Source organism: Artibeus jamaicensis, unplaced genomic scaffold (genome assembly GCF_021234435.1).
Source record: "Artibeus jamaicensis isolate MK-2021 breed Jamaican fruit bat unplaced genomic scaffold, CSHL_Jam_final contig_511, whole genome shotgun sequence".
NCBI lineage: Eukaryota > Metazoa > Chordata > Mammalia > Chiroptera > Phyllostomidae > Artibeus > Artibeus jamaicensis.
The window spans coordinates 1,557,378-1,568,977 of record NW_026521866.1 but is presented as its reverse complement, the minus strand read 5'-3'; positions in this window follow the sequence as shown (position 1 = coordinate 1,568,977).

The following is an 11,600-nucleotide window of genomic DNA, read 5'->3' as shown; positions in this document are numbered from 1 at the left end:
ACTCTCTTTTGAGGCTGAGAATTTCTCCTGGTGCCACAATTCCCACAGCCCAACTTTTTTTGCAGCCAGAAGTTTTGAGGCTTTATTTCCCTGCTCTGGAACCCTGGGATTCATGGTCTGTCTTGCTCCCCAATTGTTCCTCCTGATTTATCTGCACACAAATGTGGGACCACCCAGTCTGCTAGCCACCACCTTGCCCACCCAGTCCTCTAGCCACTTCCTTGCCATGCATCCTCTCCACTTCTGCTTCCCATATCTGTCCCTCCTACCAGTCTGGATTAATGTTTCTTCTTAACTCCTTGGTCGTTGGACTTCTATACAGTTCAATTTTCTGGTATTTGTGGTTGTTTTCTGTTTTTAAATTTGTTGTTTTCCTTATTTTGTTGTGTGAGGAGGCAAAGTGTATCTACCTATGCCTCCATCTTGGCTATAAGTCTATTTGTTAGTTCCAGCATTTTAATCTTCATCTTGGATCATAAGTGATACTGATGCAGATGCTCCATAGCTTGCCAGGTTCACTTGAAAAGAAAAGTTGGTGGTAGAGCATGACTATGACCAGAATCTTCTACAGAAACAATGACAAATAGACATTGTCTTTAATAAGCCAAAGAACAGGAACAAAAAAGAAGGAGGAAAAATCACATTACAGAGCAATCTGAGAATAAAACTTTTGAGAATAGAGAATGCCAAACCTTTTTTCTTTATTCAACAAATATTTATTGAGAACCAAGTCTTATTATTGCTCTTACACATCCCTCATATCTTAGTTTGGATATCATTTCCTTCTGGAAGACTTCCTGGATCACAAGCCACATGACCCTCCATTGCCCCCATGACAGCTCTGAATGTGTTGAATAATGGCTGTTCAAATGGTTGGACAACTGTGGGAAGACAGGGCCTTAAGCCAACATTCAGGACAGGGCATGGCACCACTATTCATTAAATAAATGTTTGCTGAATAATTGAAAGAATGAATGCTATGTTTCAGACATCTAGCTAGGTATTAAATATAAAAATGTGCATTAAATCAAGTCCCTGTCCCTAGTAGCTCAAAGCCATTGTGAGGAATGTCTTGAGAATCATATCTTCTATACATGTCCAGTTGATAACCTAAGACAGGGTGACATCAGATGACAGGGAAAGCTGGGAGACAATGAAGAGATAGGTAGGAGTTTTTATTTTCAGTTCTGCTCCTAACAGTTCATGGTCACAGTTTCTCCATTTGCAAGGTTAGGGATTCCTGAGTCCCCTCTATGTGTGGAGTCCTGCCCTCAGGGAGGGGCAGAAGAACTTTCATGTGGACTTAGCTTTAGTGATGAGAAAATGGAGCCAGGAAAATTCTAAAATCATTTGATTTCCCAGCACTCTGCTATGTAGTAAACAGAAGCCATTGAAAGCATAACTCCTGATCTTAAGAAATGTGTTCTTTCAAGACTGTTGCTTCTGGTGTAAGAAAATAACCTTTTTATTCAACCTCTTCAAAATTTAGAATCAAGGGGACACATGGTTAAGGCATGTGAGATATGGAAAACATTTGAACCAATGTGACATGGCTGGTGTCTGTCTAATACCTATCTAGCCTTTAGATTTAGTATCAACATTCTTTTAATTGGGATGGGAATTGGCCTGCTGAAGTACTGTATTTCCCTGTGTTCCTGGCAGAGAAGAATGGAAGTAAGATTGAAGTATATGTCAGGTTAAGGTGTGGCACACTCATTTGTCCCTTATTCTTCATGTTTCTGTAGATGCCGAGCTCTGGCTGGACCTGAATTCACTCATCCAATTCTTTTTTAATATATATTTTATTGATTATGTTATTACAGTTGTCCCATTTTCCCTCTTCATTTCCCTCCACCCTGCACACCCTCTCCCTCCACATTCCCCCCCTTTAGTTCATGTCCATGTGCCTTAAGTTCTTTAGCTTCTACATTTCACGTACTATTCTTGCCCTCCTCTTATTTTCTTTACTTTTTATTTTTATTTTTTATTTAATTGCTGTTCAAGTACAGTTTTCTGTCTTTTACTCCCACCCCAGCCAACCCCGCCAATGCTCCCCACCTCCTTACCATTTCCACCCCCCTTAGTTGTTGTCCATGTGTCCTTTATACTAGTTCCTGTAAATCCTTCACCTTTTCCCCTGAAATTCTCTCCCTTCTCCCCTCTGGTCACTGTCCCCCTGTTCTCTATTTCAGTGTCTTTGGTTATATGTTGCCTGCTTGTTTGTTTTGTTGTTTAGCTTCCTATTAAAGGTGAGATCATATGGTATTTGTCTTTCAATGCCTGGCTTCTTTCACTCAGCATAATGTTTTCCATTTCCATCCATGCTGTTGCAAAGGGTAGGAGCTCCTTCTTTATTTCTGCTGCAGAAAATCCCATTGTGTATATGTAGCATAATTTTTTGATTCATTCATTTACTGATGGGCACCTAGGTTGCTTCCAACTCTTGGCTATTGTAAATTGTGCTGCTATGAACATTGGGGTGCATAGGTTCTTTTAGATTGGTGTTTTTGGGTTCTTAGGATATAATCCAATTCTTATAACTAGTAAGTGATGAGCTATTATCATCCCTTACCCACAGAGAAACTCATTACCATAGGTGTTAATTGCTAAAGGTTTCAAAGCTAGAAAGAGGCTGACCCAAGATTTGTATTTATCTGATAAATACAAATTTGGGATGGGAATTGACCTGCTGAAGTACTGTATTTCCCAGTGTTCCTGGCAGAGACAAGTGGAAGTGAGATTGATGTACATATCAGGCTAAGGTGTGGCACACTCGTTTGTCCCTTATTCTTCATGTTTCTGTAGATTTCTGATTCCAGATCCTGGTCTTCTAACTACCACACTGTACTGGGCTCAACCCAGTGTAGAGCTGCACCTTGGAGGACCAGGAACATTTGAACAGGCATGTGTACTTTCCTGGGAGATGAAGCAAACACATTTCTGTCTGCAGGGCAGGAGGAATAGCAGCACACATGGGAAAGGTGGTCCATAGAAACAAGTGGCTGCTGTAGGACAGGACAGAGAGGATCCAAAGATCGCCCAGGAGGACATTCATGCACATTGTCCATCAGCCCATCCAAGGGACCCATGATTCTCTGAAGTGTCTGTGAAAGTTCCCTGTAAACAAAGTGATTTCAAAGATAAGGCATACCCTGTCCCCACAGGCACAACAATGTTTGCTCTTTCTGTTCCTGCTTCCCTCTTTTTTACATGGGTACACCAATACACATGCGTACTACACACACACACATACACTTATACATTTGCAAATATATGTAACTTTGAGAATATTTTTGAAAATTAAAATTTGCAGATGCAAGTGTGGTAAAATGTACATGGGAATTACTGCCAGCAGATATATTCCCGATCTGAAAACCATTGGTTTCAAAAAATTTCCCATGAAGATCTACAAAATTATATCTAGGGCCTTCCTAAGGTGTGATAATAGTAGCATGGTAGCATATTTTCACTTTGCAGCACCACAGGCAGAATAGCCCTGTGGTTAGCAGAGTAGGCCTTGGGTTCTGTCAGAACCAGATTAAATTCAGACTCTACCATTTACTGTACTGCCCTTGTACAACCCTAGCCTTAGGCTTCTCATCTATGAAATGGTGATGATAGTGAAACAGTTACCTCTTCTAGCTGGTGCATGGAATAAGGCCATGAATTATGTAATAAATTACTCAGCACAGGGCTTGTACTTAGCCCAAGGATGTTAAGGCACCAGGAACCTGGAGGGGTGAGCCCTAGGGGCTGCAGCTTGGATGACCTCTCATGTTCTCCTGCATTGTGGGTCTCCAATTATGACTGTTAGTTGGAACAGAACCCACAGTCTAAGGGAGAGACTTAGTGTTTACTTTAAGTCATTCATTCATTCAATAAGCATTTATTTAGCACCCACTGTGTTTCAGACACTGTCTACATGTGTGCCACCATTTTCACAAGAAAAATACATAAGATCATCAGAATTAGAGGAGAGACTCTCAAAAAGATACAATTCCCATCTCTTCTTTAATGCTGCCATGGGCCATGCTCCACTCTGCCATGCCCAACCTCATCTGCTGGGGCTTCCTTGCTTTGCCCCATCATCTGCAAAGATACCAGAGGGCCTTCTGCCCTCTGCCCTTCTTCTTTAATAAAACAAGAATTGATCTCATCAATTCATTCATGCTAAAATATAAACAATTAGTAAATCCAAAGTGTTAGCCTTTAAACTGCAGATGAAACTCTGAGCCAGAATGAAACGGCAAAGGTGAAATTTCAGGGAACAGTTGGAAGTACAGAGGACACTGGTAAAAAGGCACCATCTAGAATAACCACCCTAACCCCAGGGCATCTCACCTTTGCTAAGGCTTGTATTGCCTTTGGCCTCTGTGCTTGTATTGAAGAGGCTGCTCACTCCCCACTGAGGGTGTGAGTGAAGGAGTGGTGGAGACTTGGCTTTGCTGTGTTTATTTTGAACTCAGCCAGCTATATCTTCCATTTATATTATGACTCTGATTGTTTTATTTATTATTTTTAGGTGGTGGAGAATTTGGTAATGCCACTGGAGTGTTGCCTTTTGGTTTTGTTCTAACTTGTAAATGGTATCTAGTTCTATTCTGTTTTCCATCTTATGTAATATAAATTCAGGATCTACATTATCTGAAATATTAATCAGGTTGCAAAACCCTTCCTCTTCCTATGTGAAAGCAAAAAGAAAGAGTGGATTTGGCAATGGATAATCATTGTCTGTATTTATTTAGAGAGGATTGTTTACTTCTCATGTGTTGTTCTCCCCTTCTCTCCTCTCCCCGTCTTCTCCCCACCCTCTTCTCTTCTCCAATTTTCTTTTGCTTGTTCAGTCCCAGTACCTTCTATAATGTATTACTGGGGAGCAGACTTGACATTCGGGGCAGGAAGAAAAAGCTGTATATACTTTTCATTCTATGCTTTGCCCTGACACCATGATCTTCCCTTTTCTGGTGGCAATTTCTCCTTTATTGGTAAATTGGAGATTTGAGATTCCTGATTCCTGTTCTTTGCTGGCCAGTGGCCTCGATGATGAGGTCTCCTACAATAGAAGGGATATCGATGCATTTCAAGCATTGACCATGATCCCATAATTGAATATGCTGATGGTCTTCCATGTTATCCAAGAAGACTTTATGAAATGAGAAAATGCTGAAGACACCTGGATGTAGCACTTTGTGTCATGATCGACTTGGCAAGCTTTAGACAAATCTCTAGATGGGCCAAAGATCCTGAACATTGGCGGTTACCCGGGGTTGGGGTAAGGCTGAACAGGAACCCAAGAAAAGTACTCTGCTATTTCAGTATCACCTAAGGAAAAGATAAGTCTGTTTTCACATCTTGGGCTCTGGAATGTAGATGTCAGCTATTACAAACTTAATTATAGCTCATTATGAGAATTAGTGTACCTGGATTAAATAAATCAACAGGACAAACTCTTACAGGCACCTTATGATTGCTTTTTATACTATGGAAAGAGGTTTGTTATTGAAGCTGAAAGCAGAGATATTTTCTTAGTCAGAGTTCCAAAGTAGTTTTTACAATTTTTACTTCTTTTGGATATAAAACCCTTTAAAGTTAAAATAAATAGAAATAAAAAGACAGAAAGCAAACAATAAAACTAAAATCATGTGCTTGAATGTAATATGTCTTGTGACTCTTTAAGAGAAAGGAAATGAAAAGAAAGTTCCTTTAGTCCTACTGAGAGGTGGGCTATTCATACTTGTTTAAAAATTCCCCTTTGTTTATTTTCTTCATTCAAAGTAGAACAACTTCTAGTAATATGAAGATGCATACCTTCAATTTATTAATTTCATTTCAAGTGGAGGCAGAAGTTGTTACAAAGGAGAAATGGAATGGTTCAGCTTTAACTCATTTGCTTTTGGGGGTGCAGTTTTACTTACAGTCTATGAAATATATAGAATGCCTAAAACCCAGCCAATTACACATGCAAACAGAGAAAAATAATAGTATTAAATGATATTGTATCTCACTATGCAGTGAAACCATCTTCAGCCAGCTGTTAAACAATCAAGCTCTGTGTGTATGTGTGTGTGTGTGTGTGCTGTCTGCTACATATATCCACAAAATACGCATGGTAATATGAACAAAATGGAAAAAAAACAAAATAAGACAAAGTTAATACTGTCAGGCAGTTCACAACCTCCTTTGAGCATTGGAATGCTAATATTCATACAAAGAGAGAAAATATTAAAACCATGTAGTACAGAACCAACTCCTTTTATGAAGTGTATGGAGCATAGGTGGTGTCACTAGATCAGACAGCATGTCTTTGTAAAACTAAACTAAACCTTCTGCTTAAGACCAGTGCACAGGGAGGCTTGATTGGGGTTTGTATGTGCATTCAATGACTATTCAGTTTACTGATTTCCTATTGTCCCAATTTCTAGTGATGGCTGTGCCCAGCCTCAAAACAGATGACAAAAGAGATGCTTACTTGTGTAGCACCAATGTGGTTAGGACAACCTGGGACAAGACAGAAGGCAGTTGATTAGAGGCTTAGCAAAAATTCAGGTAGTCCCTCCTGGTGAGTGTTGAGTAAGATAAGACCACTAGGCTGCCTTATTCATTGCTTGGGTATTTGGCCTCGTAGGCAATATGTTCCAATGTGCTCCCAGGAGAGCCTACCACAGACCACTGAATGGCAAAAACACCATTCCGGTTTCTCTTCTGTTACTTAAGGGTATGGAGTCAGTAATGGGTTAGGCAATTTTTTTAAGTTACATTGAAGGTGGCAACCACATCTACAGAGGTCTGAATTGGCTGTTTTGACAGCTGTTTCTCAAACCTGCATTTTGGCAGCAGAGGTCCAAATGTCTAGGTTGAAAACTGCTCCCCATTTTGAAGTTAGTTCATATTGGATCAAATTGTGAGGTCCAGTCAGGGTCAAAAACATGTTGCTGATATGCATAGTAATAAATGCATGGGGCTGGAGTATTAATGGCTGGTAAGAGCGTGGACTTTGTGGTGTGATGGGCCTGCTTTCAAATCTTTAGCTATGCAACCTGAGCTAGTTATCCAATCTCTCAAAAAACCTCGTTTTTTCATTTGTGAAATGGCAACAACGGCAACATGGATCTCATATGATTGTTGTGAGGATTGGAAGAGATGACACATAAAGCTCTGCACATGGTGGCTGGTGCCTAATGAATGTCACTAAACACGTGCTTAGTGGTATTAGTTGGGCAGCCTTTGAGATAAACTGACCAGACGTGTTTCTCTTGGTACTAGCCTGTGCCAGCACCCAGCTCTGAGAGCTGATCACAACTCTTTCCATTTGTCTTGAAATCACCTATTTGAAATCACTAATTTCAACCTTAGTGCACACTAAGGTTGTAGGCTATAAAGCAACAAAGACCAACTTTAAGTAGAAAGCATAGAGCTGGTTTGGTAAAGACAGTGCAGATTGCCTTGTGGACACCGTTGACACTACCATGAAAATGGCCACTAGAACTGCTACCTGTGTCCCCTGTAAAATACTGACTGGCCTCCCCTTCTGCCCACTGAAACCAGAATAGATTCCCAGAGGACCACTGTTATCACCAAGAGCTTCAGCTATAAACATGGGTGCAGAGATGAGTTGGTTTTGTATCCTTGCTCCCTCTTTTTTTCACATTTGTTTACTGTTGTTCAAGTACGGTTGTCTCCATTTCCCTCCCACCACTCCCTGCCACCCAAGCCATCCCTGTTCCCACCCTTGATCCTACTCCCCTTTGGTTTTGTCCATGTGTCCTTTATACATGTTCCTGAAAAGTCTTCCCCCTCACTATCCCCTCCCATCTCCCCTCCGGTTACTGTCCGTCTGTCCTTGGGACCTCTTTAAGTTACTCTTTGGGGAAGGATGGGGCTGCTGTTACTCAGGCTGTCTGCACTACTGCCCTCTAGGGGCTGCCTGATTCTGCAGGAGGGTCTAAGTTGATTCCAGCACCTGGAAACTTTGGCTTAAGAAGAAATGTTTGAGGACTAGATGGTGGCCAGGTTCCGCATACCTCATATGTTTGGTTTTGGTCCACCTACCTGTAAGAGCCTCAGTCTTCCCAGAAGCTCAAAATGCAGAAACTGATGGGAATCCTTGAAAAGGTATCTAGTAAACAGAATGAGGGGAAACAAACTGGGAGTAGAAACTAATGTGCAGCAATGTGAATATGGAAGAAGAATCACTGGATGTTGGAAAGACTGGTCAGCCAACAGAACTGACTCAAAACTACCAGCACCACAGGTGTATATTCCTGAGCAGGGAGGAGTACCTGGGAGGGCAGCTCAGAGCACCATATTCTTTGTTAGGTGGCTTTTGCATGAACTTTTTGAGTCCCAACCCTGTGTACTGAGGACGGTTGAACAAGCTCCTTGCACCCCTACCAGGTGCTCTGGAACTTTTACTTCTAGTGAAGCTGAGCCGATGAAGTCCATGAAAGATAAACACCTCCCTGACTCCAGGTCCTTTGTTTGGAGAGAAAAGAATTACCAGTGTCAACTTTCCCAGTATAACTGGCATGTGTTGATTTGACATCATACAACCTGCTTACTCTTTTGCCTATTCCCAGACCTTAGACTAATAAGGAGGATAGACCTACATGGATATGATACTGAGAAAACCAATAAGACAGTCCCTGTGCACTTCCTACATCATGCAGGAAGGCAGAGGGGACAAACAGAAGAAAATAACAGCACTTTTACTTACTTTTATTCCTATGTTAAAAGTAAGAATAGACTTCCAGCCAAGGTAGAGGCATAGATAGATACACTATGCCTCCTCACACAGCCAAAAAAAAAAAAAAGACAATAACGAATTTAAAAACAGAAAACAACCAGACTGCCAGAATACCAAACTGTATGGAAGTCTGACATCCAAGGAGTTAAAGAAGAAACATTCATCGAGACCACTAGGAGGGGCGGAGACAGGCAGCCAGGGTAGAGAGGACTTGGGACAAGGCTGCAGCTCACGGACTGAAAAGTTGTACTTTTGCATGCAGTAAACTAGAAAGAACAACTGGGGAGTGAGGCAGACTGCACAACGTAGGGTTCCAGCACAGGGAAACAAAGCCTCATAGCCTCTGACTGAAAAAAACCTGTGGGTGTTGGGATGGAGGGAGAAACTCTCAGCCTCACAGGAGAGTTTGTTGGAGAGACCCACAGGGTCCTAGAATGCACACAAACCTACCCACCCAGGAATCAGCACCAGAAGGGCCTGATTAGATTGTGGGGAGTAGGGGAAGTGGCTACTTCCCCTGAAAGTTGGCTGAGAGCAGAGCAAGTGGCACTGTTCCCTCTCAGACCTTTCCCACACACACAGCACCACAACACAAGGATATGCATTGCCCCACCCCAGTGAATACTTAAGGCTCCACCCCTTCCAAAGTAACAGACCCATAAAGACCAAAAAAAAAAAAAAATGGCCCAAGTGAAGGAACAGATCAAAGCTCCAGAAAAAAATACAGCTAAGTAACGAAGAGATAGCCAACCTATCAGATGCAGTTCAAAACACTGGTAATCAGGATGCTCACAGAAATGGTTGAGAATGGTCACAAAATAGAGGAAAAAGTGAAGCCTGTGAAAAGTGAATTAAAAGAAAACGCACAGAGAACCAACAGTGAAGTGAAGGAAACCAGGACTCAAATCAATGGCTTAAACCAGAAGGAAGAAAAACATTCAGCCAGAACAGAATGCAGACACAAGAATTCAAAAAAAAAAATGAGGAGAGTCTTAAGAACCTCTGGGACAACTTTAAATGTTCCAACATTGGAATCATAGGAGTAGCAGAAGGAAAAGAGGAAGAGCAAGACATTGAAAACTTCTTTGAAAAAATAATGAAGGATAACTTCCCCAATCTGGCAAAGGAAATAGACCTCCAGGAAGTCCAGGAAGCTCAGATGGTCCCAAAGAAATTAGATGCAAGGAAGCACTCACCATGGCACATCATAATTGCGTTACCAAAGATGAAAGATAAGAAGAGAATCTTAAAAGAAGCAAGAGAAAAGGAGACAGTTACCTACAAAGGAGTTCCAATAAAACTATCAGCTGATTTCTCAAAAGAAACCTTGCAGGTAATAAAGGGCTGGAAAGAAGTATTCAAAGTCATGAAAGGCAAGAACCTACATCCAAGATTACTCTATCCAGCAAAGCCATAATTTAGAATGGAAGGGCAGATAAAGTGCTTCCCAGATAAGGTCAAGTTACTGGAGTTCATCATCACCAAGCTTTTATTATATGAAATGTTAAAGGGACTTATCAAAGGAAAAGAAGAAGATTAAAAACTATGAACAGTAAAATGACAGCAAACTCCCAACTATCAACAACTAAACCTAAAAACAAAAACAAACTAAGCAAACAGAACAGGAACAGAATCACACAAATAGAGATCACATGGAGTGTCATCAGTGGGGAGGTGAAGGGGGGAAAGGTACAGAGAATAAGAAGCATAAATAGTAGGTACAAAATAGACAGGGAGTGGTTAAGAATAGTATAGTAAATGTAGAAGCCAAAGATATTGTATGTATAACCCATGGACATGAACTAAGGGGACAGGGGAATGCAGGTGGCAGGGTTGCAGGGCAGAGGGGAATAAAGGAGGGAAAATGGGACAACTATAATAGCATAATCAATAAAATATATTTTAAAAAGTAAGAATAGTTAAGTTTCCTAATTCTTCATACACAGGTTGGCCCATTACCCTCCTTTGGTCTGTACATCAGGAGCTCAGGTCTCAAGTGACCTGTTAAAGGCTCAGCCTGACAGGACTTGCACACACAGTGGGCACAGCCTCTCTCCAGCTTCCCTTGCAGCCCATTTCAGCCTGGAAGTTTGCATGGTAACAAACTAAAAACTTCAGGTGGGAAATAGTTACAAAACTTTGTAATGAGATTGTCAGTTAACATGACAGTCTTCTGCACCACCCTAAGATTTACTGTTATCTTATGGTAAAGTCCTTAAGATAGCTGTCTAATATAAAAAATAACTAGTATTTATTTCTTATTAATAAAAGGCATCATGTTTCAGAAATTTTATTCTGTCATAACCAGTCTATGTCAGTGGAAATTTTCTTAGCAGGTTTTAGTTGTCATTGCTTTTGTTTGGTGGGGAGGAGGGAAACAATCTCTTGGTTAAGCAAGGCTCAAAAATAAGTAATAGCAGTTATTTATTTATTACATTAATCTCAAATCAAAGGTGAGTTAAAAAAAAACAAATGAGGAAAAAACTGGTTTTCAGAAGAGCCCCTTGATACCAAAAAAGTTGAAATAGGTATGTGCTATTATTTTGACCACCATATGATTTTCTTATTTAAATAATATAAAAGCCCTTATATATCTACTCATAAAATACTTGGAAAGAAAATTTTCTAAATTTTTCAATTTAATGCCCAAAGAATAAAGTGCAAAGCTGTCTGATTAATTTGCAAAGAAACAGAACAGTACAAAACATAAGGAAACAGACATTTCTTAGCCAATTTCAATGAAAACCTTGATAAAATTGGTGAATGGGATTGAAAAATGAGTGTCATGATTTAGAACACTCAACCAATACAAGGTTTCTGTTATTTGGAGCTAGTCATTTTGAGTATACATAGTTAT